The sequence below is a fragment of the Sciurus carolinensis genome, chromosome 12 (genome assembly GCF_902686445.1).
Source record: "Sciurus carolinensis chromosome 12, mSciCar1.2, whole genome shotgun sequence".
Lineage (NCBI taxonomy): Eukaryota > Metazoa > Chordata > Mammalia > Rodentia > Sciuridae > Sciurus > Sciurus carolinensis.
This window is the reverse complement of record NC_062224.1, coordinates 60,580,284-60,604,131: the sequence shown is the minus strand read 5'-3', so window position 1 is coordinate 60,604,131 and position 23,848 is coordinate 60,580,284. Positions and strand designations below refer to the sequence as shown.

The following is a 23,848-nucleotide window of genomic DNA, read 5'->3' as shown; positions in this document are numbered from 1 at the left end:
AAAACATAAAAGGAAAAGCAAAAAGAAATGGGAAAGAAATGATTTTAAAAAAGGAAACATTAAATATGGATTTTTATTTATGCAGAGAAAACACTCTTAAAAATATAAAGAAATTAACTGAAACTAAGTGACTCATATGCCTAAAACAACCTTGGACTGATAAACGGAATGAAAGGAAGCAAATTTGTTTCATTCTCCTCAGCCCTCCCTTTCGTCAGAAAGCTCTGCTCAAGACAGCTTACACATATAACATGAGTTCATAACTCATTACAAAAATGGACCTGATAGCTCAAAAGCCTCATTGTAGGTACAGATGAACAGTGCAAAGATACAGGAATCTCTCCTTTTCCCTCCCTCATGTACAAAGATATACACAAGTTTTATGTAAAGAAAAAAAACAGAAGCAAGTCTTTAAAACAGTATGTTTTCAAAGACATATCTTCAGGCATTCAGAAACATGCAATCATGGAAATACTTTCTAATATACATTTTTTAAACTAACAAACCTCATTAAGAAATTATGCCTACATCAGGAGACTAAATTTATGCTTCAAAAAAGTACAATTTCTAGTTTTCACTTGAAGTCAAAGGGTGGAAAAATCATAGCACATGAACTTATTGGTGGCCACACAATCATTTTCTTTAGTTTCACAGAGTTAAAACACATACATAGAAGGAATTCATCAATTTAGAGAAAGAAGTCATGCCCCCAGGCCACACATGTTGAGCTTTTTTGGGTTCTAATTCCCTTTTGTTACAAAACATACTGCAGTCATATTTTAAGCCACAAACAACAGTATCCAAGACTTGAAAATATTTCTTGGTTCCAGACCATAACCACACTTTTTAAAACAAAAATATTGTTTATTGCTATATTTCTACCATATTTCTTCATGGAAACCAGTTTTTGTTTTATTTTGACACAGGTTATTTCTATGTTGCCCAGGTTGACCTTTAACACTTGAGCTCAAATGATCCCCCTGCTTCAGCCTCCCAAGTAGCTGGGACAACAGTCACATACGACTTTACCTGATTTTATCTTACTTTTTGCAGTGCTAGGGATCAAACCCAGGGTCATGCATATGCTAAGCATGTGCTCTAACACTATGCTATATCTCCAGTCACATCTTACTAATTTTTAAACCTCATTTTGCTATATGACTAGTGATATAAAGAAATCTACCTATAATCATTAAATATACACAAAACTATATATTTTGTTTTAAAATGTTAATTCTTGAAAACATAAATGGCAAAATCAAATAATTGATTAGAACCTTCCTTTAAGAGGTCTAACCAGTGCTTGCTATAGCAGCACATATACTATACTAGAACTGGAATGTTATAGAGAAGATTAGCATGGCCCTTGCAAAAGGTTGACCTGCAAATCTGTGAAGCATTCCATATTTTTATGAAAAGACCAAATATAAGATTTATCAGGAGAGATGAAGGCTTAGAGATCCAAACCAAAAGAATGCACAAACTTTCCAATGAAATAATGCCAGATAATTTCTCAAACCTTGAGAATGAAAGAGAAAATCAGATATAGGAGGCTTACAGGACTCCAAATATACAAAATTACAACATACCTACACCAGGGCACACTATTACAAAAATGCCTAACATACAGAATAAGGATAAAATTTTAAAGGTTGCCAGAGAAAAACAACAGGTCATATTTAGAGGGAAACCAATCCTGATTTCTCAGCCCACACCCTCAAAGTTAGGAGGTCTTGGAATAATATATACCAACCTCTGAAAAAAATGGATGCTAGCCAAGAATTCCATACCTAGCAAAATTAAGCTTCAGAATTGACAAATAAAAACCCTCCATGATAAATGTTAAAAGAATTCACAACTAGAAAGCCTACACTATAAAACATACTCAATAAAATATTTAATGAAGAAAAAATGAAAAATAAAAGTGAAAACTAGCAAAAGGAGAAACTATACTAGAAGAATAGTCAATCAAAGAAGAAACTAATTCAAATTTAAAAACAGAAATAAATCAAAATGACAGGGAATAAAAATCATTTCTCAATGATAGCATTCAATATAAATGACCTAAACTCATCAATCAAAAGAGACTCACCTCTTGGAGACCAGAGACAAAGACATTCACAGACTGAAGATAAAAAAATGGGAAAAAAATTATCATTCACATGGATCTCATAAACAAGTAGGGGTTTCTATTCTCATATCAGATAAAGTAGAATTCAAGTCAAAGGTAATCAGAAGGGACAAAGAAGGTCATTTCATACTACTCAAGAGAATTGTACATCAATAAGACATAACAATTGTAAATATTTACGCCACAAACAGTAGAGCATCTACATATGTCAAAAAACCCTTCTCAATTTTAAGAATCAACTAGACCACAACACAATAATACTGGGTGACTTTAACATGCCTCTCTCATCACTGGATAGATCTTCCAAACAAAAACTAAATAAAGAAACTATAGAACTAAACAATACGATTAATAATTTAAACTTAATAGACATGTAGAATATTTCATCCATTAATGTCTGAATATACTTTCTTTTCAGCAGCACATGGATCCTATTCTTAAAATAGATTATATCTTAGGCTACAAAGCAATTCTGAGCAAATACAAAAAAAATAGAGATAATGCATTCTATCAGATCACAATGGAATAAAATTAGAAATCAATTACAAAATAAAAAATAGAAGCTACTCTAACACCTGGAGACTAAATAACATACTATTGAATGACCAATGGATAGCATAAGAAATCAGGGATGAAATTAAAAAAAAAAATACTTAGAGGTAAATGAGAGTAGTTCATTTTAAAGGGATACAAATAGAAAAAGAAGAGCTCAAACTATCCCTATTTGATGATGACATGATCCTATATTTAGAAGACCCAAAACTTCAACCTAAAACTTCTGGAACTCATAATCCAATTCAGCAAAGTAGGAGGATATAAAATTAGTACCCATAAATCAAATGTGTTCCAATACACCAACGATGAATCAGCTGAAAGAGAAATTAGGAAAATTATCCCATTCACAAAAGCCTAAAAAATAAACAAATAAAATACTTGAGAATCAATCTAGCAAAAGAGGTGAAAAGACCTCTACAATGAAAACTACAGAACATAAAAGAAAGAAATTGAAGAAGACCTTAGAAGATGAAAGGTCTCCCAAGCTCTTGGATAGGCATAATTAATATTGTCAAAATGGTCATACTACCAAAAGTGCTATACAGATTTAATGCAGTTCCTATTAAAATTCCAGTGACATTCTTCATAGAAATAGAAAAAGGTGTCATGAAATTCACTTGGAAAAATAAGAGGCCCAGAATAGCCAAAGCATCCTCAGAGAGAAAAGTGAAGCAGGAGGCATCATAATACCATAATTTAAGGAGACCTTAAATTATACTACAGAGCTATAGTAACAAAAACAGCATGATATTGCCACAATACCAAGACTAGAAGACCAATGGTATAGAATATAAGACACAGAGACAAACCCACATAAATACAGTTATTTCATACTAGACAAAGGGATCATAAACATGCACTGCAGAAAAGATGGCCTCTTCAACAAATGGTGCTGGGAAGACTGTAAATCTATATGTAGCAGAATGAAATTTAACTCCCCCTCTCTCACCCTGCACAAAGCTCAACTTAAAGTGAATCAAAGACCTAGGCATTAAACCAGAGACCCTGCACCTACTAGAAGAAAATGTAGGCCCTACACTTCAACACGTTAGCTTTCAACTTTCTCAATAAGACTCCTAACATGCAAGAAGTAAAATCCAAGAATCAATAAATGGGAAGAATCAATAAACTAAAGCTTCTTCATAGCAAAGAAAACAATCAAGAATGTGAAGACAAAGCCTACAGAATGGGAGAAAATCTTTGCCACCTGCACCTCAGATATAGCATTAATTTCCAGGATACATAAAGAACTCAAAAAACACCAATAATAATAATAATAATAATAACAACAACAACCCAATCAGTAAATGGGCAAAGAAACTGAATAGGCACTTCACAGAAAAAGAAATAGAAGTGATCAAGAAATATATGAAAAAAAAAATGGTCAACATCTCTAGCAATTAGAGAAATGCAAATTAAAACTACACTGAGATTTCATCTCACTTCAGTCAGAATGGCCATTATCAAGAATACAAGTAACAATAAATGTTGGCATGGATGTAGGGAAAAAGGTACACTCATATATTGTTGGTGGGACTACAAATTGATGCAATCACTCTGGAAAGCACTATGGAGATTCCTCAGAAAACTTGGAATGGAACTACCATTTCAGTAAGTTATCCCACTCCTCAATATATACCCAAAGGACTTAAAATCAGCATATTACAATGACACAGTCACATCAATGTTTATAGAAACACCCTAGATGTCTTTCAGTGGATGAATGGATAAAGAAAACAATGGAATATTACTCAGCCATAAAAAATAAATGATTTTGTGACTTTTGTTGGGAAATAGATGGAACAGGAGACTATCATGCTAAGTGAAATAAACCAAGATCACACTGCTAGGATGTAGCAAAGTCAGGATTCATACTCAGTGTCCCCATATCCTTAACCACCATAATAATTTTTATATTAATTTTAAAAATCCACTCTCAGATATATATGCTGTAAACACAAAATTGTTACCATTAAGGAAAATTTCCAATATCTTGACAGATTTTTCAGACATACAGAATTTAGAAAAATAGATTAAGAAGCAAAATTAAACCTATCAATAATATTATTTCCTGTAAATATGATGGACTAATTTCTTTGAGTTTACATGTTAGGTTATAAAACATGCCTGTTAGAAATAATCATCAGGTATTTGACATTTACCCCAGTACATATGGAAAAATTTCCATGAGGCAGGTCACACATATTTAGTGAACCAACATTACAGCTAAAGAAGAGGGAATAAAAAGCAAGAGTCTCTAAACTTTGATAGTGTGTTTATAAGGAGCAAAGACATTGCTCATGCATTGTTATGTATATATGTCCCTAAATGATATGCACATATACTTTAATAAAATATGTATGTATTCATTTTAAACATATGCAAAAAAAAAACATTAAGAAAAGGATGAACAGAGTTTTACTTCTGGTGGGCAGACCAGCTTGGTTTAGATACATTCTTCTGCTGATAACAACCAAAAAATCCGGCAGAAAGCTTCACAATGCGGGCCAGAAAGGCCGAGCAGAGCTTTCAGCAAACTCATAAGGCTGACAAAACCCCCAGAATTCAGGGCTTGCTAAGAAGATGGGGGTGGGGGTAGATTTTCAGGTGGGAACCTAAAAGATCTTCTCTATGATGACCCAAAGCACACCAGCCCTCACTAAAGACCCGCAGAATCATTTCACCTTTGAGTTAAGGTGATCTGCCTTAACCTGGATGCCTGCCAGAAACAGTAAATACTCTTTGGAAAGAAGGTAGAAGAAGTAAGAACAGGTAGGAAGAAAACAAACGGAAAGAAAGAGGGACTGTAGTTTTATGTCTTAAAGTTTTATGAACCACCTCACCTTCACTCCCAAGCCTGTTTTCCTCCAGCACTGAATTCTTAAAAGGTCCAATAAATCTTAGAGTACTTAAACCAAGTTAATTAGAGACTATATACTTTGTTAGTTTATAGAATGTATTTTTAGACTGATTAAAAGAAGCCTAGAGAGAGAGATTGTTAGAGACCCAGGATGTGGGTACAGTTCATGTACTATTACAGATATCAAACTCAAGATTCTGAAAAGAACCAGCCCACTGTGGTTCATTCTGTGCTCCATGATTCAAAGAACTGAGTTCATTACGCTTATACCACCGCAAGTACCTCTCATGTTTGCCATTTACAAAGTTTCTTTTAAAAGCAGGTTGAGACCCTAAAAGAAGTTTGGCTTACTCTGGAGTGCCTGCTTTTTGTTTGCTTTCCTAAATAAATCTCTGCTTGTGCTTTTTTTGGGTACTGGGGATTGAACCCAGGGTTGTTTTACCACTGAGCTATATCCCTAGTCTTTTTTAACTTTTAATTTTGAGTCAGGGTCTCACTTAGTTGCTGAGGGTCTCACTGAATTACCAAGACTTGGCTTTGAACGTGCCATCCTCCTATCTCAGCCTCCGGAGTCTCTGGGATTACAGGCCTGCACCACCACCCTGGCTTTGCACCTATTTTGATGTGTCCTGAAATTCCTTTCTTCCACATTAGTTGATAATCAGCCAAGGCTAAATTGAAGTCCCCTTCTCCCTTCTTGGGACCTCCTAAGACCCTCTCTGGCTACTGGAAGACAAAAAAAAAAAAAAAAAATCCAACAACAGTTCAAACTATTGCCACAAGTTTTAATCTATAATATCCTGTATATATTCCATACCAGTCAGGCATACAAGAGATCAAGTTGTTATTAAAAAAATTAAAGAAACAGACTCATAGGAGATGCATATATTGGAGAAGGGGTGGGGTAGATAGTATGTTGGGAGGAAGCCTTGGGAAGGATACAGAAAGTATAAAATAGCCAGTGTGGAAAACTGAAACAATTAGGGCTACTGCCCACCTTCTCCTGAAATAATAAATCCATAGTAGGTATTCTATTTGGTTGTACATATTATCTTCAAATCAATCTCACAGAGCAAATAAACAACAGCATAGCATCTTTTGTTCATTTTTTATGTGAGTATAAAGTATCAATAGGAATACCAGAATTTTCCAGAGTAATGGAAAGAGGATTCTTTAGTCCATCACAACAATTTACATTTATGTTTTCTTTATTTTGCATAGTTCTGTCATTCTTCTTCCCACTTCTTTATGTTGACAACTTAATGCAGTTTCTAAAACCCTTGCTTCTAGTTTATTTTACTCAAAAAAGGGGGTGGGGAGAGGACTGAGGTTATAGCTCAGTGGCCAAACACTTGCCCAGCACATGTGAGGCACTGGGTTTGATCCTCAGCACCACGTAAAAATAAGTAAACAAAAAAAGGCATGCTGTCCATCTACAGCTACCAAAAAAAAATTTTTTTTTAAAAATTTTAAGAAGGGGGCTGGGGAAATAGCTCAGTTGGTAGAGTGCTTGCCTTGCAAGCACAAGGCCCTGGGTTCGATCCCCAGCACCGCAAAAAAAAAAAAAAAAAAAAAAAAAAAAAAAGAAAGGTGGGATGAGGTTGCTGGGATATATATAGTTCAGTGTCAGAACACACAATATTAGCATGCACACAGCTCAAAGCCCTCAGCAACACACACACATATATACACACACATCAAAAAACCAGAAATTTTCCTAAAATGACAGTGCCTCTTTTTAACCTCTCATAATGCTATTCACCAGTCTTCATGGCTCTTCATCATTTAGAGACATTTATTTTCTAAAATGTCATTTTTTATGTTGATGTCATTTCAAATTTCATTTTATTTCTCAGCAATTTAGGACTTTTCTACCACAGATAGAAAACAAAATTCTTAAACCTATATAAAAAAGCCAACATACTGACTTTGAAAATCAGAAAACAAGAGCTCTGATGTTATCTTATCTGTTGGGATCTAAGAGACCTTCTAACTTTAACATTTGATTCTAATTTAGTTCCCAAATTCTCTGTCATTTGTCTTTTACTGCTTAAAGTCTAAAACAAATATCACTTTCTAGTTCACTGGGTATGTGAATTCCAATTATTTATTACGAGCTTTAAAAGTATTGCTACTGGCAAATTCACACATCTTTTGCCACCCTTTCTGTCTACCTTTCCTTATCTTGAAAAACAATAATACAATGTTGTTTTTTGAATGAGAACTTGATGCTCCTGCCCCAAATCCAGAACACTAGTTTTGAACTGGTTACACAATACAGGTGCTAATTCTTTTTTTTTTTTTTACCTTGGGCTCTTTGCAAGAAAGTACATACCTGGCAAGCATTAAAGGTTTGACATGAGGCCACAAATGAAACAAAGCAAATAAATCTCTATGTGGAAACCAAACTTTGACCTCAGAAGTTCAGTGCTTTAACTGAGCTAACCAGATGTCAATGTAATCAACTGTCTGCTACCAACAAGATATGCTTATTAAATAAAATGGGGATAAAGAGAGAAATAAGACACAAGCTGCCCTTAAGAGTTCATACTGAAAAAAAAAAAAAGTTCATACTATACTGTAGAGTTAGCTAATAGAGTTTATACTTCTAATAGGAAATGAACTGTAAGATATATTTACAAACCATTCCCTCACCTTCCTTCTCCCCCAAAAAATCTTTGCTACAAAGAATGTGATAAAGGACAGCTAAGCTATTTGAGCTTATGGAGAAAGAGTAATATGTGAATATTTAAGAATATTATAGAAAATAGGAGAAAAATGGGGACAAGAGATGAAAATAAGTACTGAAGCAAACATCTTGTGAGTTTAGACATAGAAAAAGAAACAGAGCGTATGTGCAGCAAACATAGATGGGAAGCAATAAAAAAACAAAACCGCCAAATATCCATGACACCACAAAGGAGACATCAAATATTTATTAAAGTAATGATATTCATGAGGTATTAAATCAGTTGCCACTGCTGACATCCATTTCTAGACCTGTATGACCTTTGAAAAAGAAACAGATGAATCCATAGCTGCTCACAGGCAAGGAACAGTACTGGCAGGTGTATTTGGCCCTGCGTTTTCTGAAAAAACACATGAGTTATTGGCTCCAAGCACCTTCAGTCTGTTTAGCTGCCTGTTCACCTCAACTCTTGTCCAAAATATTGGTAAGGAATGCTGATATAGCAGAGAGGGAACACAACATATGAATATTGTGTCACTCAGCTCTAAGGTGGTATGTTCCTTCCGCTCTACTTGAACCCTACCTCAAGTACATGGAGAGACAATTTCAAGAGAAGAAACATGAACAAAAGCAAGAGGTGAGCAAACAGGGTGTGAACAGCACTAAAGAGATGTACTTTGGAATAAGAGTGCTGAAGGGAATAGGTTAATCAATGAGAATAAATTATGTGTGGCTAGATCATGACAAAGGAATTTCACACTACCTGTTGTGAAATACCAATTTTGGGAGAGGGGATATAAACAGTCCCAATATTTAAAATTCTTGCATTCATAGAAAATTTATTCCATCAAGACACTATGAAAGTTTCTAAACACTTAACTTTTTTTCTCTCTCAACTTCTGGAATGATCTCAATGCACATAGATAACAAATAGTTGATGAACTGTCACTGGATCAAGGACAAGAATGTGAGTGGCATTGATTTACTTTCTGTGATTGGGATCAAGAAGTCATTAAAAGCTGGGCATGGTGATACAATGCCTGTAATGTCAGAAACATGGGAGGATGAGGCAGGTGGATTTCAAGTTTGAGGACAGCTTAGGCAAGGTAGCAAGACCCTGTCTCAAAATAAATAAATAAATAAATAAAAAGGGTTGGGAATATAGCTCAGTGGTAGAACACCTGCCTAACCTAGCATGCACAAGGCTCTGGGTTCCAAGATGTGTGTGTGGGTGTGTGTGGGGGCGGGCAGCAACAGCTCCGGTGGTCATGAAAGGCTTCCAAATATAGAGGGCAGAGTAGCAGACATGTACTTCATGCAGACAAATCCGAAGGTGATACATACAATGGATTACAGCAGGAGAAACTGGGCTAGAGTGATGAGATGTGAGAAACAAAACCCTGATCATCCAGGATGAGAGTGATGGGAACATAAATGAGAAAGAGTATGGAAGTGGAATTTACAATTTGGAATACTGTGTAGATGTGGAAGGCAAGAGACCATCAGGAACCCAGAATACCTTTCAGACTTTGACCTGAGGTCTGGGAGACTGAAGTAGAAGGAAAGAGAGAACAAAGGAGGAGGAACCAGTCTATTTACCAAGCACCTCTTGTCAGTCACAGCTTTATTAGCTGTTTATCCCAGCACCTTTAGAGAACTCTCTATCCTCAAGTGTACGGAAATTGATGGTGGAAGATAAACTACAACAGGCGAAAGAGAAGACAGTGGAAGAAACTGTTTAACTTCACTTTTTGATTTGTGTAAAGGGTAAGTAAATTGATAACTCTTAGTGTACATATCCAAATGTGTGCTATTATTATTTTCATCTTATAAAAATAAGTACACATAAGATATTAATAATTCCATATTTGACTAATATATTAGTAGATCATTAGATAGCTCATCATTTGTCTGTAAATCAATATTTGGTGGATGAAATGTAATCACCATTTTATCTGTACAATATTTCTTTTTTCCTATAGAATCCAGTTCAGACATGAATAAAAATAAGATAAAATATTAGTGGGCTACTGCTAAGGGGAATCAGCTAAGCAAGTAATGTTCCTTCAAACTCATAAAGAGTACATCATCTATTCATTTATATCCTTTTCTGTGAAAGCTTATAAGAAATGTAAAACTGTAAAATGCGATGTCATCTTGCACACATAAATAGTTAGCAATCAAAGTGGTATACACTTAAGCAACTGTGTTCTTTATAAGGACCCAGAACAAGTTTTCTGAAAGATCAGAATTAGTTGGGGTACACTATGGGGTACTGATGATTTACCCAATGTGGTTATTACCATATCCACATGTGGTACTGGGTGGGGAAGAAAAGCATATAATTAAAAGGAAAAAATAGGACATAATAGCACATGAGGACAGAAGGTCACTCAAGGGGGCATCAGTATGAGTGGATATTTTGATGAAGTGATTTTTTTTTTATATGCTATAAAGAAACCTCCAGGAAAGTTCTTAAAATTGAATCCATTTAAACTATGCCTAATCTTCAAAAAACAATAATCCAATTAGCAACAGTGATAAATGAAAAAGGGACTAAAAATGTAGCTCCTTTTCATGTGGAATTCATGAACTATTTGAAAGCCTACCATGCACAAAGTACTACAGAAATTTATAGAATCCATTAAGAATGAAAAAATGTCTGAAATTCTGATTCAGGTTCTCAGAAATTAGCCTTTGTAATCAGGGAAGACCAATTTAACAACCATTCTTATCTTTCTCTCTAGTCATTAAACTAAGTTTAAATATTGGTAAATGGCAAAATAACATCTCACCATTGTGGTAAAATTATTAGGGATTATTTTTAAAGTGTTCTCAGTGAATTCTAATACTTCTATGCACTCACATAATTTCTGACTGAATATACTTTAAATGTAACATCTGCCTTAATATTTCCACGTCAAGAGTAAAATCTACATATAAGCCTTGAACGAAGTTGAGAGGTTAATTTTTTAAAAAGGAAAATATCAATAAAAACAAGTAGTTGGTAATGTTGCATCTTAATTTACAAAATTTTAGACATTTAGCACAAGTTTACTACTATTTTCAAGAATCTAAGTTCCCATCATTCATAGGTGATAGAAATTCCATTTCAAAACTAGAAACTAAAAGCAGAGATAGGATAAAGCAACATGAAGGGGAGTCATTCCTTCCTCAGTTTGAATACAGATACTTTGCTTGCCAGCTGTTCAAAACTATGAGCCTGGGTTCATTTGTTCTAAGAATGAAATGAGATAAGATATAGGAAACTGCAAAGGCCATCCAAAAAGACAGAATGCCCTTGTAAATAGTCCTGAGATGTCAAGACACTCAAAACCCTGTGCTTAGATTTAAAAGTCAGCTATTTGACCAGAGGTATTTCTTGCCATATAGTCTAAAGAGAAATATAGTTTTATTTACTGTACTTAGGACTCATATTTGAGTATTTATATTTCATCAATTCTGAAAAACAATCAGCAAGTATCTCCTTAAGTAGTCTCTCCCCTCTTTGCGTTACTCTCTCCTATAACACCCATTAGCTTTTCTTAGTCGAACTCAGGCCCCAACTTCACAAATATCTTCCATTTAAGTACTACTTCTTTCAGTCGTGTATAAAATTTGCTATGTAATTTGTCCACTTACTTTATTCTTATGGCTATATTTTATTTCTAAAAATCATATATATTATTATTTTTAAAAGTCTTTAGTTTTTTAAATGTATCGTTACCATTTCAAAACTTTAACATTTATTTTAAAGTCAGAGTATACTCACTTTTTAAAGTTTTTTGAAGTCTAAATATGTTGTTTCTTATTTCCATCAACTTTTCTTTTTTATAACTACCTTTTTTTTTTTTTTTTTTTAAATTACTAGCTCCTCTGCAGTGAGGGGCTTTATCTGTGGGATCCTGCATAAGCTGACTTAAGAATCATTCTTCACAAGTGCTTCTGCTTAGCACCCCAGGTGTGTTGCCAGCCAGAGCCACTTTTTATACTACATATGAACCTCAAACCTTAGGTTTAACAGATCATGGTTACAAATAATCAGGGAAGCCTCTCTTCAAAAGAATATCCAGGATGAGACAGAAAAACAACTCACTTTTCTACTGGGAATATTTGATACCCGACCCTAAATCTATCACTTTTGAAAACAGATCTTTAAGGCTCCCAGCATTAACATGGGCTCTTTGTCTCAGTGTTCTATGGGGTTCCTTGACTCATATTCAAGCCTCCTTTTCTATTCTCATGTGGCAGTTAAAAGTCAAACCCAGTGGAGCTGGGTGTGGTGGTGCACGCCTGCAATTCCAGAAGGCTAAGGCAGGACGATTGTAAGTTCAAGGCCAGCCTCAGCAATTTAGGGAGATCTGGTCTCAAAATAAAAACTAAAGAGGACAGGAAATATAGTTCAGTGACAAAAATGTCCCTCAGTTCAATACTCAGTACAAAAAAGAAAAGAAAAGAAATTCAAGCTCATTGGACAAATACCCTCATCTATTCTACTAAAATAGCTGTTGATAACATTCAACCTTTATTGAACATTGCTTCAATGCCAGTACTGTGCTAACACTTTACATATTTCATTTAATTCTCACAGAAATCTTGTGATTTTCCCCATTTTTAGGGACAGAGAAACAAAGAGAGAAGTAATCTGCTCAAGCTTATCTAGTAAGTAAGCTGCAGATCTGAACCCACATCTGTCTGAATTTGGAAAGTGCCCTGTTAGTCACCATATACTGCCACTTCTCAAAAGATCTTCCTAGTGCCCAGGGTGGTGCTAGAGGCATCATGGTCACTCAAGGAATGTCTGTTGAATGACCAGGAATCTATAAAACTATCATACGATAAATGCACATTTTCTGGTAACACCAATTCATTCCAAAAATTGAGGTTGGGGGGCAGACACTAATTTTATGTTCAAACAAACATGCTACAGAGCAGAACATAAAGAATGTAAAATTTGGGAAAATAAAAACTTCTTTAGGTTCAAAGAAATTATTTTCTGGAAACACTGAAGTTTAAGTCTACTGTGAAGACCAATCACAATAACACAGTATGAGACTAAAGACAAACATTTATATGTTGCTTACTCTGTACTATGCACATAGTATCTCATTTATTTTCACAATTATTCTATTAGGTATCTATTATGAGCACTATTTTATAGATACCAAATGGAAGCACTAATAGGTTAAGTAACTCATGCAAGGTCAACCAATTCTCAGAATTAGGACTTTAAACCTAGTTAGATCAGCATGCACTATCTTTGATAGAGAAGACTCCATAAACATGGTGGAATCAAGTGAGGTATTAAAGAAGAGTTTGGACAAGTTAGAAGAAGCAGGAAGGAAAATTGCCACAGTATTACTTAGCCTTAGGACTAGTCCAATCATAATGTGAGACGTAGATAAATACAAAATTTACATTAAAACATTTTCAGAAACTTACTTCTTAAATGAAATAAGCATTATAATTTCAGTATCTAGTGGACACTGTCTCAAATTTGCTTATTTATTACTTTATGGTTTATTTCAAGTTATTTCAGCACATATACTGTTATTTCCCAATCTGAATATAAGCACTGGAAGCAAGTGAATGTGTCTATTTTTTTTTTCTAGTCCTTACCACAATATAGCCCTGAGCACATGAGGGGTGCTTAATAAATGCTTGTTCAAATGAACTACAACAATAAATTTTGTAAGCAAGCAACAATAAAAAATTTATTCTTCTTAAAGGACACAGATAAAGAAAAAACATATCACTTAAAATAACGGAGTAGGTGTTGGAGAGGATGTGAGGAAAAAGGTACACTCATACATTGTTGGTAGGATTGCAAATTGGAGCAACCACTCTGAAAAGCAGTATGGAGATTCCTTAGAAAACCTGGAATGGAACCACTATTCAACTCCTTGGTCTATACCCAAATGACTTGAAATCAGCATACTACAGTGACGCAGCCACATCAATGTTTATAGCAGCTCAATTCATAATAGAAACTTAGATGCCCTTTAATAGATGAATAAATAGATAAAGATATAGATGAAGATAGACATCTATATCTGTTTATTCAATAGATGAATAAATAGATATAAAGTTTCTTTATCAATAGATAAACTGAGGAATATATATATATATATATATATATATACACACACACACACACACACATACAATGGAATATTATTCAGTCATAAAGAAGAATAAAATTATTGGCATTCCCAGGTAAATGGATGGAGTTGGAGAATATCATGCTAAGTACAATAAACCAATTCCCAAAATCCAAAGGCTGAATGATTTCTCTGATAAGTGGATGATGACAGATGATGATACATAATTGGGGTGAGGATGGGGGAAAGGCAAGGGAAGGAAGGATGAATTGTGCAGAGGAAAATGAGGGGTACGAGGGGGCAGGGGGAAGGAAAGAGAATGAGACAAACGTCATTATCCTATGTACATGTATGATTACACAAACGGTGGGACTCTATTTCATGTACAACCAGAGAAATGAAAGTTGTACCCCATTTGTGTACAATGAAACAAAAACAAAAAACCCCCCACAAATGGGGCTGTGGTTGTGGCTCAGTGGTAGAGCACTTGCCTAGCATGAGTGAGGCACTAGGATCAATTCTCAGCACCACATATAAATAAATGAATAAAATAAAGGTCTGTCAACATCTAAAAAATTTTTTTAAAAACCCCACATATATTATCTGGTAGGAAACAGAAATACTGTGGAAATATCAAAGCTAAGGGCATTTTTGCCAGTGGAAGAGTAAATAAGATAAGGACAAGTCAGCAAATTCAAAAAAAAAAAAAAAAAAAAAAAAAAAAAGCAGCATGAATTAGTAAAATAAATACATTAAATTAATGGGCTTACTCTACTTTCTGACATAGCAATGTAGAAAAATTGTCAGTCTGTAATTATAAAATACTTGGTGCCTGTGCTTATGCATATTAAAAGATTTAAGTTTCAAAAACTCAAAGAAAATAAGGAACTGTGGCTGGGGAGATAGCTCAGCTGGTAGAGTGCTTGCCTTGCAAGCACAAGGCCCTGAGTTCGATCCCCAGTACAAAAAAAAAAAAAATAAGGAACTGCTTTAGGTTCTTTTCTAAAATGGAGGTGAGACAAATGGAATTAGACCAAGGTCAAATTTATTTTTACCTAGGCTTTCTGCTTTTGTTTCTTCAACTACAATTTTATTTAAAGACTCACCTGCTCACATTCTTTGTTTTTGTTTGTTTATTTTGGTACCAGGGATTGGAACCAGGGCTTAACCACTGGAGCCATATCCCCAGCCTTTTCTATGTTTTGAGATAGGATCTCACTAAGTTCTTAGGGAGTTGCTAAATTGCTCAGGCTGGCCTCAAACTTGCAATTCTCCTGCCTCAATCTCCTGAGTCGCTGGGATTAAGGGCATATGCCACCCTACCCGGCTTCACATTCTTAATGAGGTTTCCCCACTGTAGAAAAGTATGAAGGATAATTCCATGCCCATAATAAAGACAAAATGAAAACCTAGGAAACTAATTCCAGGCAGAATTATGACCACACTTACTGAAATTAAGAAAATATTTTATTAGTAGGATGCTCCAGAGATTTTAAGGGTAAAAGATTAAATAATCCCGTACTCTGAGATGCCCAAGCGAAAATGGAGACATAATCTGAGAATCTGAATAATGGTATAAAACAGTGGTTGAAGTAGAAGACATCATCCATACTACTGAGTTTTAGAGGTAATTTTAATCCAAAATTTAGTTCAGAGGCTGTGGTAGAGCGCTCACCTAGCACGTGTGAGGCACTGGGTTTGATCCTTAGCACTACATAAAAATAAATAAATAAAACAAAGGTATTATGTCCATCTATAACTAAAAAAAAAAAAAAAAAAAAATAACAGAAAAAAAAATTCAGTTCAAAAACAGACCCAGAGGTTGGTTAAAGGATCTAGAAAGAGAATGGAAATAAGGAAGTAAACAGGAGGCTATAAAGTGGGCTGGTTTTGCTCAGTGTAGAACACTTGCCTAGCATTTTGCAAGGTCCTGGGTTCTACTCGAAGCACTGCAGTCTGGGGAGTAGTCATAATAACAGTGTAACAGAATTTGGTTGTACAGTTTAAACTTCTATTTCATAAGAATAGTCAATTCTGAAAATTTTTTAAACACAAAAGCATTTTCACCTTAGTCTTTCTTCCTTACTAAATGGACAATGTTCACCTTAGTAACTTTACAAAAAAAAAAAAAGAAAGAAAGAGAGAAGAAAAGAAAAGAAAAAGAAGAGTGCAGGACAAGAGGGAGAATTAGGTTTCTGGAAACCTAATTTAATAATTAAAACTTTAAAAAGTAAAAACATGTTGTAACAGGACTTCCAAATGTTTCCACTCTGACGCTTGCCTGAATTTGGAAGCCAAGTTTCCATGGATTTCTAAAGGCAACGTTAATGTCCTTTATCAAATATTCACTGAGTGTCTGATAAGTACATACTAGCAGGCTCACTACAGTGTCTGGTAGGGGAGGATGAAAGAATTAAAAGCCGTAATTTGTGTCCAGGAATTCTCTACTTGAAGAGACAAAAGCACATGTACAAAAAAAAAAAACACAGTAAAAGGCAAGTTTTTATAAAGATTAAGAATAAGGAGGGAAAAAGTGATCAATCTTATAAAAATGAAACAGTGGACTACAAATATTAGTATCTATATTCTAATCCAATTTCTGTTAATTGTTGAAGAGCTTGGGCAAGACACTTATCCTCTGTGAACTTTAATTTCTTCAGCAATAAAATCAAAGGATTGGATAGAGATCTGTAAGGGTCCTTTCAAATCAAAGCATTTATGCCACTATTTCCTTTGAATGGCTCTACAAAACAAATAATTATGATGGTCTTTAATCAATAATTTATTCTATTTACTTATAATCTCATTTAAAGAGGTTAAAACAATTCTTATGTGCTTATAACCCTAATAAAACCAATCTTAAACCATAATGAAATGACGAAAGCAATAAAAACATCAATAAAATTAAAATAACATTAATTCAACATGATACAGCTCTGTAAAAATTAAAGTTCTGTTCACAAATTGAATATGGTAGACAATGTGACTGCACAGGTTATTGCCTGTTTGGCACCTTGCTTATCACTGGCACGTGAGGACCCAACTCCGCCCACTAGTATTTTCTATTGACTACTGAAAATTTTTGTTTTGAAAACATTCTACATTATGATGTTGGCCCAAAGGCATAATTTATTAATTTTACCACAATGTTTATAAACAGAAATGGAAACTCAGGCATTGAAGTCTCATAGTAGAAGGTTGTTTTAAGATATTGATCTTGACTATGAATACGCTTGTATTATTTTCTTTCAGTTTATAATTGAGGTAGAAATAGAGAATTTAAAAAATTCTAGTAACTTTTCTTCTTTTTGCATGTCTCTATATTTAGCACATTTTCTATAAGTCTTGTATTTTTCCAATTGAGTTTTTTTAAGATATAACTCATATACTGTACAGTTCACCCATTTCAAATGTACAGTTCAGTGGTAGCTTTTAGTATATTCACAAACTTGTACAAACTATCATTACAAACCATTCAAGAATATTTTCATCACCCCAATATTTTCATCACTTCCATATATCCACTAGTAATCACTTCCCATTCTCTTGTGCCCTCACCCTACCCCTAAATACCAAAGAGTTATTCTACTTTCTACCTCTGTAGATTTACCTATTCTGGCATTTTATATAAATGGAATCATACAATGTGTGGTGTTTTGTGATTGGCTTCTTCCACTTACTATAATGTTTTCAAAGTACATCCATGTTGTATGGACTGTTTGTATAGACTGTTTTCCAAGGGGTCATATGTGTTACATCCCTGCCAACAGTGCAGGAGGATCCTTATTTCTCTGCCTCCAACAGTGAAGTATGTGGTTTCAATTTGCATTTCCCTTTTGGCTAATGATTTGGAACATCTTCTCCTGTGCTTACTAACCATTTGTGTGTACCTTCATTGGAGAAATGTCCATTTAAAACCTTTGCCCAGGGCTGGGGATATAGCTCAGTTGGTAGAATGCCTGCCTTGCAAGCACAAGGCCCTGGGTTCAATCCCCAGCATCGCAAAAAAATAAAAAAATAAAAATAAAAATAAAAAAAAAACCTTTGCCCATTTTGAAACTGGGTTGTCTTACTGAATTATAAGTTGTATTTTTATACTTAGAATACACTTTTCAAAAAACACTGAAAATGTTAATATTGTTTTAAAATAAAATGTAAATATTGTGGGTGGTATTAGTGGAAAACCTTCCTGATTCCTGATACCTCTTTACTCGTCCCCTAAGGTGGAAAGGTTTATCTGATTGGTAAATTTGGTAATACCTAAGGCTAACCAACTCAGCCACCTTCTTTCTTCCTGTAATGAGCCTGTCAGTAGAGAGCACGTTACTTTGTTGTGCTGTCTTAGCTGGTTAGGCCTCCTGTGTAGGAAAAGACATAGAGGAAGTTGAGAATGAATCACAATAACAGGAAAGATTAAATATATGGAAAAGGAGAAAAGGAATATTTAGAGGAACTGGGCACACCAGGCTGATTTCATGGAAGAGGTTTAAGAAGTATGTGGAGACTTGCTCCTCAATTCACACTGCCCCTATGACAATTCAAGTTCTTAGAACTGTGAGGATCATGTCACTCACTCATACAGTCCCACTCCCAAGCCTTTCTACAGTTTCTCAGCAAACCATCTCCCTAACTCTAGTCTCTAGTAGTCTTCTATAATCCTGTTCCCTAACTAAAATAGGCAATTCATTCACCTCTCAAACTAAAAAGAATTTTTAAAGATGATAATATGCAATACTTGCGTGAGTACAATGAAATATATGCACTATCACATGCTGCTCAAAAGAAATTGACACAACTTACTGGAAAATGGTTTCACAATATGTTACAAGAATATTAAAATAATTAAATATTTTCATTTATCCATCTATTTACTTATTTGTTTGTTCTTGGGCTGAAAACTGAACCTGGGGCCTCAAACTAAATTCTTTTATTTTGTGAATTTATGTTAAGGAAATATCCTAAAGAACAAAAAAGGAAAGGGAAAAAAAGAGGAGTAGCCAATATGTACAACAATGAATGTGGAAGCATTATTTTTTTAAATATATATTTTTTAGTTGTAGGTAGACACAATACCTCTATTTTATCCTTATTTTTAAGGACTGAACCCAGGGCCTCACACCCGCTAGGTGGGTGCTCTACCACTGAGCCACACCCCAGTCCCCTGGAAGCATAATTTTAAAGGCTAACTTTGTTTCTGGTACTGCTCTATATATTCAGTACAAACTACCTGAACCAGTCTTTACGGGTATTATCTTTCTCATTTACAAATGGGAAAACTAAAGGGAAAAGTAGTTAAATAGCTTGTCCAAGGTTGTTGGTGGCACTGAGTGAAAAACTGGAAACAGCCCAAATGTTCAATAATAAAGGAATAATTAAGTAAAATTAGCTTATGGTCCAAATGTTACAAAGTCACAAAAAAGGTACATCATTAAATCAAAAATAAAATGAGGGAAATAGAAACCAAAATTAATCATAAATATAATCTCCACTATGGAAATACACACACTTCAAAGAGAATGAAAGTATATACACCAAAACATTTATAGTTTGTTGTTGGTTGATGGAAGTACAAGTGATTTTCATTTTTGTACCTTTCTGTATTTTGCCTATCTAAGTATGTAAAATTTTTATACTCAAAAAACATACAGCATTGGTCAAGTACACAGAATGTTTTTTAAAATCACTATGAATGCTAAATATTAATATTGTTTACTTCTTTAGAAAGAAAATATCCAAATAAATACAAGGTTATAATGAAAATGTAGCAAATAAAAAACATACCATTTACTAAGTGCTTTCTACATATCAAACACTGAAAGGCAGGCACATTCACATGCATTATCTTATGTAATATCTTTGGAATTTTCTTTTAGACTGAGCATTTACCCGCCATTTTAGGAACCACTCATTGCCACAGGGCTCTATTTTAGAGCATCAAAGAGTCACCCCATATAATTGCCATAACCTACAGAACCAGGAATTCCTACAAAACCAGTTCTCAAGGGCACAAAGTGGAAACCTCCATGAGAGAACTGCAGAGAGTTTGGAAATGAACTCATCTGAATTGTTTCAGAACTTTGTCCTACATGTTTACAGAATCCTAAACCAGAAAGATGAACATTTAAAACTCTGGTAAAATTAAGAAGTAAAATTCTACACAGTAGTAACAATTAATTATAAATTACACTAACCAAAATAATTACATGTATTTCCTTTCCTTTCCAGAAAACATTTAATCATATCTACCTGAAGTCATTTATCATTTCAAGAGAGAAATTTATATATATAGCTAAATTATATATACACAAATTATATATACACATATATATGTGTATATATGTATTTGGGACTTGTATTTTTCATCAACTATTCAGTGGAGGGCTTATACAAAGTGCTCTGTGTGGCACTGTAAATCCCACAGTACTTAGCATAATGCTGATTATCTATGGGGCCCCAACATTAGCCATCAAACTGACAGAAACTAATGCTGGGTTCAGAGTCATTCACAAGCCACCATACTTCAAAATTATTCACCCAAGTGGCAGATTTCTTACATATGTATGTTATAATATATAAGTTTATATGGATTATCAGTTCATTAAAATTAACTTCATAATTCAATTAGGATAAAGAATGTAATATTCCATATGGCAAACAAGTTTAACATTATATAAAAAAATATAAGCAGGTCGGGGGGCGGGGGGGAGGAAAAAGAGAAAGGATAAGAGGGGACCATGAACTAAAATCCATTTCCATGCATGTATGAGTGTATTGGGATGAGTCCAACTACTATGTATAACCATAAAGCCCCAATTAAAAAAATAAATAAATAAATAAACTGGACTTCACTAGCTCACTTCCTACTTGTCTTTTGAACAAAAAGCAAAAACTTATTAGTTCTACCATTTCAGAAGTTAAGAAATTTTTTAAAAGTTTAGGCTAATGTTACTTTTAATTAAACAGTCTCATCATCTCACATATCCCTTTCAATCCATTTTGCATATAGATGCAAGAAAGATGCAAGAAAACACTTCATTTCTGTTTCACATAATATGAACAGTTACATCATATATGGAATGAATAATTCTCCATTGTCTCAAAAATCTATAATGTCACCCTAGTCTTATGGTTTCTGAGCACCAAAATAAACAATTTATTTGAGTCACTCAGATGAGTCTCAACATCCAACTACCAATATCTTGGATCTGGCTCTAAACTCTATCATTTACTCACAATCCCTTACTTAAATTACCACAACTGTTCAATCACAGGAAGAACTCCAGACTCCTACCTTCTTTTCTTTCTTTTTCATTTTAACTATAATAGCCACTTTCTGCCATTACTTTCTTTTATATCTAGTGCTGGATCCATATCATTTCTCTACTTCCTTAAAACCCCCAACCCTAATCAGCCTAATCACTTTCTCTACCATTATACCCAATCTGTAATCCATTGCTAAAGAAAATCACAACTATGTACATTAATGCAGTGGCCATGCACCCTCAGTTACAGCCTCAATGTTGGCTAGATATCCCTCCCTCATTGAGTTCCCAGAACTAGATACCCTTCCAAAGCTACCTTTACCATAAGTCTCCAGACTTGTCCCCATTTTCTACCTGGACTCAACAGTCTCAACTGGACAACAGAGATTAACAAATATCAGCTGGTAACCAGTATCTCCCCCTCTCATCTAGAATGTCTCTACCTGCTCTTCAGGGGTAATCTTCCTAGTTGCACCCATTTTCTCAACCTTTTCTATTTCATCAGAAAGAATCGTTATATAATCAAACCTATTCATGGCTCATTTCTCTTACTGGTAAAAGCAGCAAAAGACACAGGTCTTTCTCTTTTATCCTAATCTCAGGTCTGTAAACAACTTTTCGGACTTCAGCAAAAACTCTACCACAGGAATTATTCGCCTTCCCACCCATAAAACACAAAAACAACCAAAGTACCCTGCAAGATTGCAGATAAATACAAGGAAAAAATCCTAAAGGCCTAAAAGACATAAGAGAAGATATCTGAAGATTTATTTTTTAAAAGAATCACTCTGAGCCTGGTGTGGTGGTGTACACCTGTAATCCCAGCTACTTGGGAGGCTGAGGCAGGAGGATTGCAAGTTTGAGGCCAGCTTGGGCAATTTAGTGAGACTCTGTTTCAAAATAAAAAATAAAAAGGGCTGAGGATCTAGTTTAGTGGTAAAATGCTTGCCTAGTATACACAAGGTACTGGGTTCAATCTCCAGTATGGAAAAAAAGAAGAAAGAAACAAATAAATCACTATGTTTTCTTATAAAGTAATCAATTAAATTATTTTTGTTTTAAATAAAATTCTACTAAAAGTGAAGCATCCACACAGGGATCTTTAAAAACTATAGCTGCTTAAGAGAGATTTAGGAAGTATATGTAATAACCAAGTAAACACAAAATAATTCTGTAGTTTTTGCTGGGCACTATGGCACACACCTGTATTCCCAGTGACTTGGGAGACTGAGGCAGGAGGATCCCAAGTTTGAAGTCAGCCTTAGTAACTAAGGAAGACACTGTCTCAAAATTGAAAATAAAAAGGGCTCAGGGGTAAAGTGCCTCGGGTTCAATTCCAAATACGAAAATAAAAAAGGAAAGAAAACCATTAGTTCTTTTCTTTTTTGGAGGGTAATGGACACTACAAACAACTGGATAAAACCTGAGAATTCTATTCCTAGAATAGTAGATATATACTAACACTAATTTACAAATATAATTTGGGGAACCTATTGACCAATGACACCTATTCTTGGGCTATAGGTTAAAAACTCCAATTATTACAAAGAAATTTTTCAAAACAAAACCCCTTTTCTAGTAATGCTGGGAATCAAACCCAGGATCTTAGACCTACCTGCTTGTGCCATATCCTCAGCTCAAGAAATTATTTTTAATGCATACCGACTGGTAAGGTACCATCTTCCATTCCTACAACATAATATCTAAGTAAATATATACAATACTAATCCTTATTTTGATCTTATGTTTGAGATAATGGTGGCATACTAATTTATATCTCCAACACCTTGAAAGTTATTAGACAGGCAGAAAGGGAGACAGGTGTGAAAGTAAATATACTTTCCTGAAATGAGTCATCCAGGAATGCATATTTTGATGTGGTTTTGGGAAAAGAAAACATTGTAGAGTAAGGGCAATCTATTTTAGATTAGAAGGTCTAAGAAAAGGATAAACCAATAATTTTTATCAGGGGAGGGATGATGCCTTCCAGTGCTCAGAAGACTACTGGTAGAATACATTTTTTTTCCCCCAAAGATGTGTGTATAGTACCAGTACACTGAATTTTCCTTGTACTCAATGTTTCTTCTTGGCTAATTCATTACATATTGATTGTCAGTAGATTGAGAGAGATCAATGGATTCTGTTAACATTTCTTCTGTAATTTTCCTTATAGAAAAAAATTAATTTTTAAATGACTTTTCTCAAGTTAAGATTTATTTACCTTTTTCTCTTTGGAGAATTATTAGTTTT

At 34.5% G+C, this 23,848-nt stretch overlaps 1 protein-coding gene and 1 non-coding gene across 3 annotated transcripts in view; one reads left to right on the top strand and one right to left on the bottom strand.

Annotated features, from left to right (window-relative positions):
• The window catches only part of Cnst (consortin, connexin sorting protein), a 91,288-nt gene that overhangs the window by 60,866 nt on the left and 6,574 nt on the right, over window positions 1-23,848 (bottom strand). The window lies entirely within an intron of this gene.
• Window positions 1,308-1,411, top strand: LOC124962534 (U6 spliceosomal RNA). The gene has a single exon (XR_007104540.1). It is a non-coding gene; the product is annotated as a U6 spliceosomal RNA (small nuclear RNA).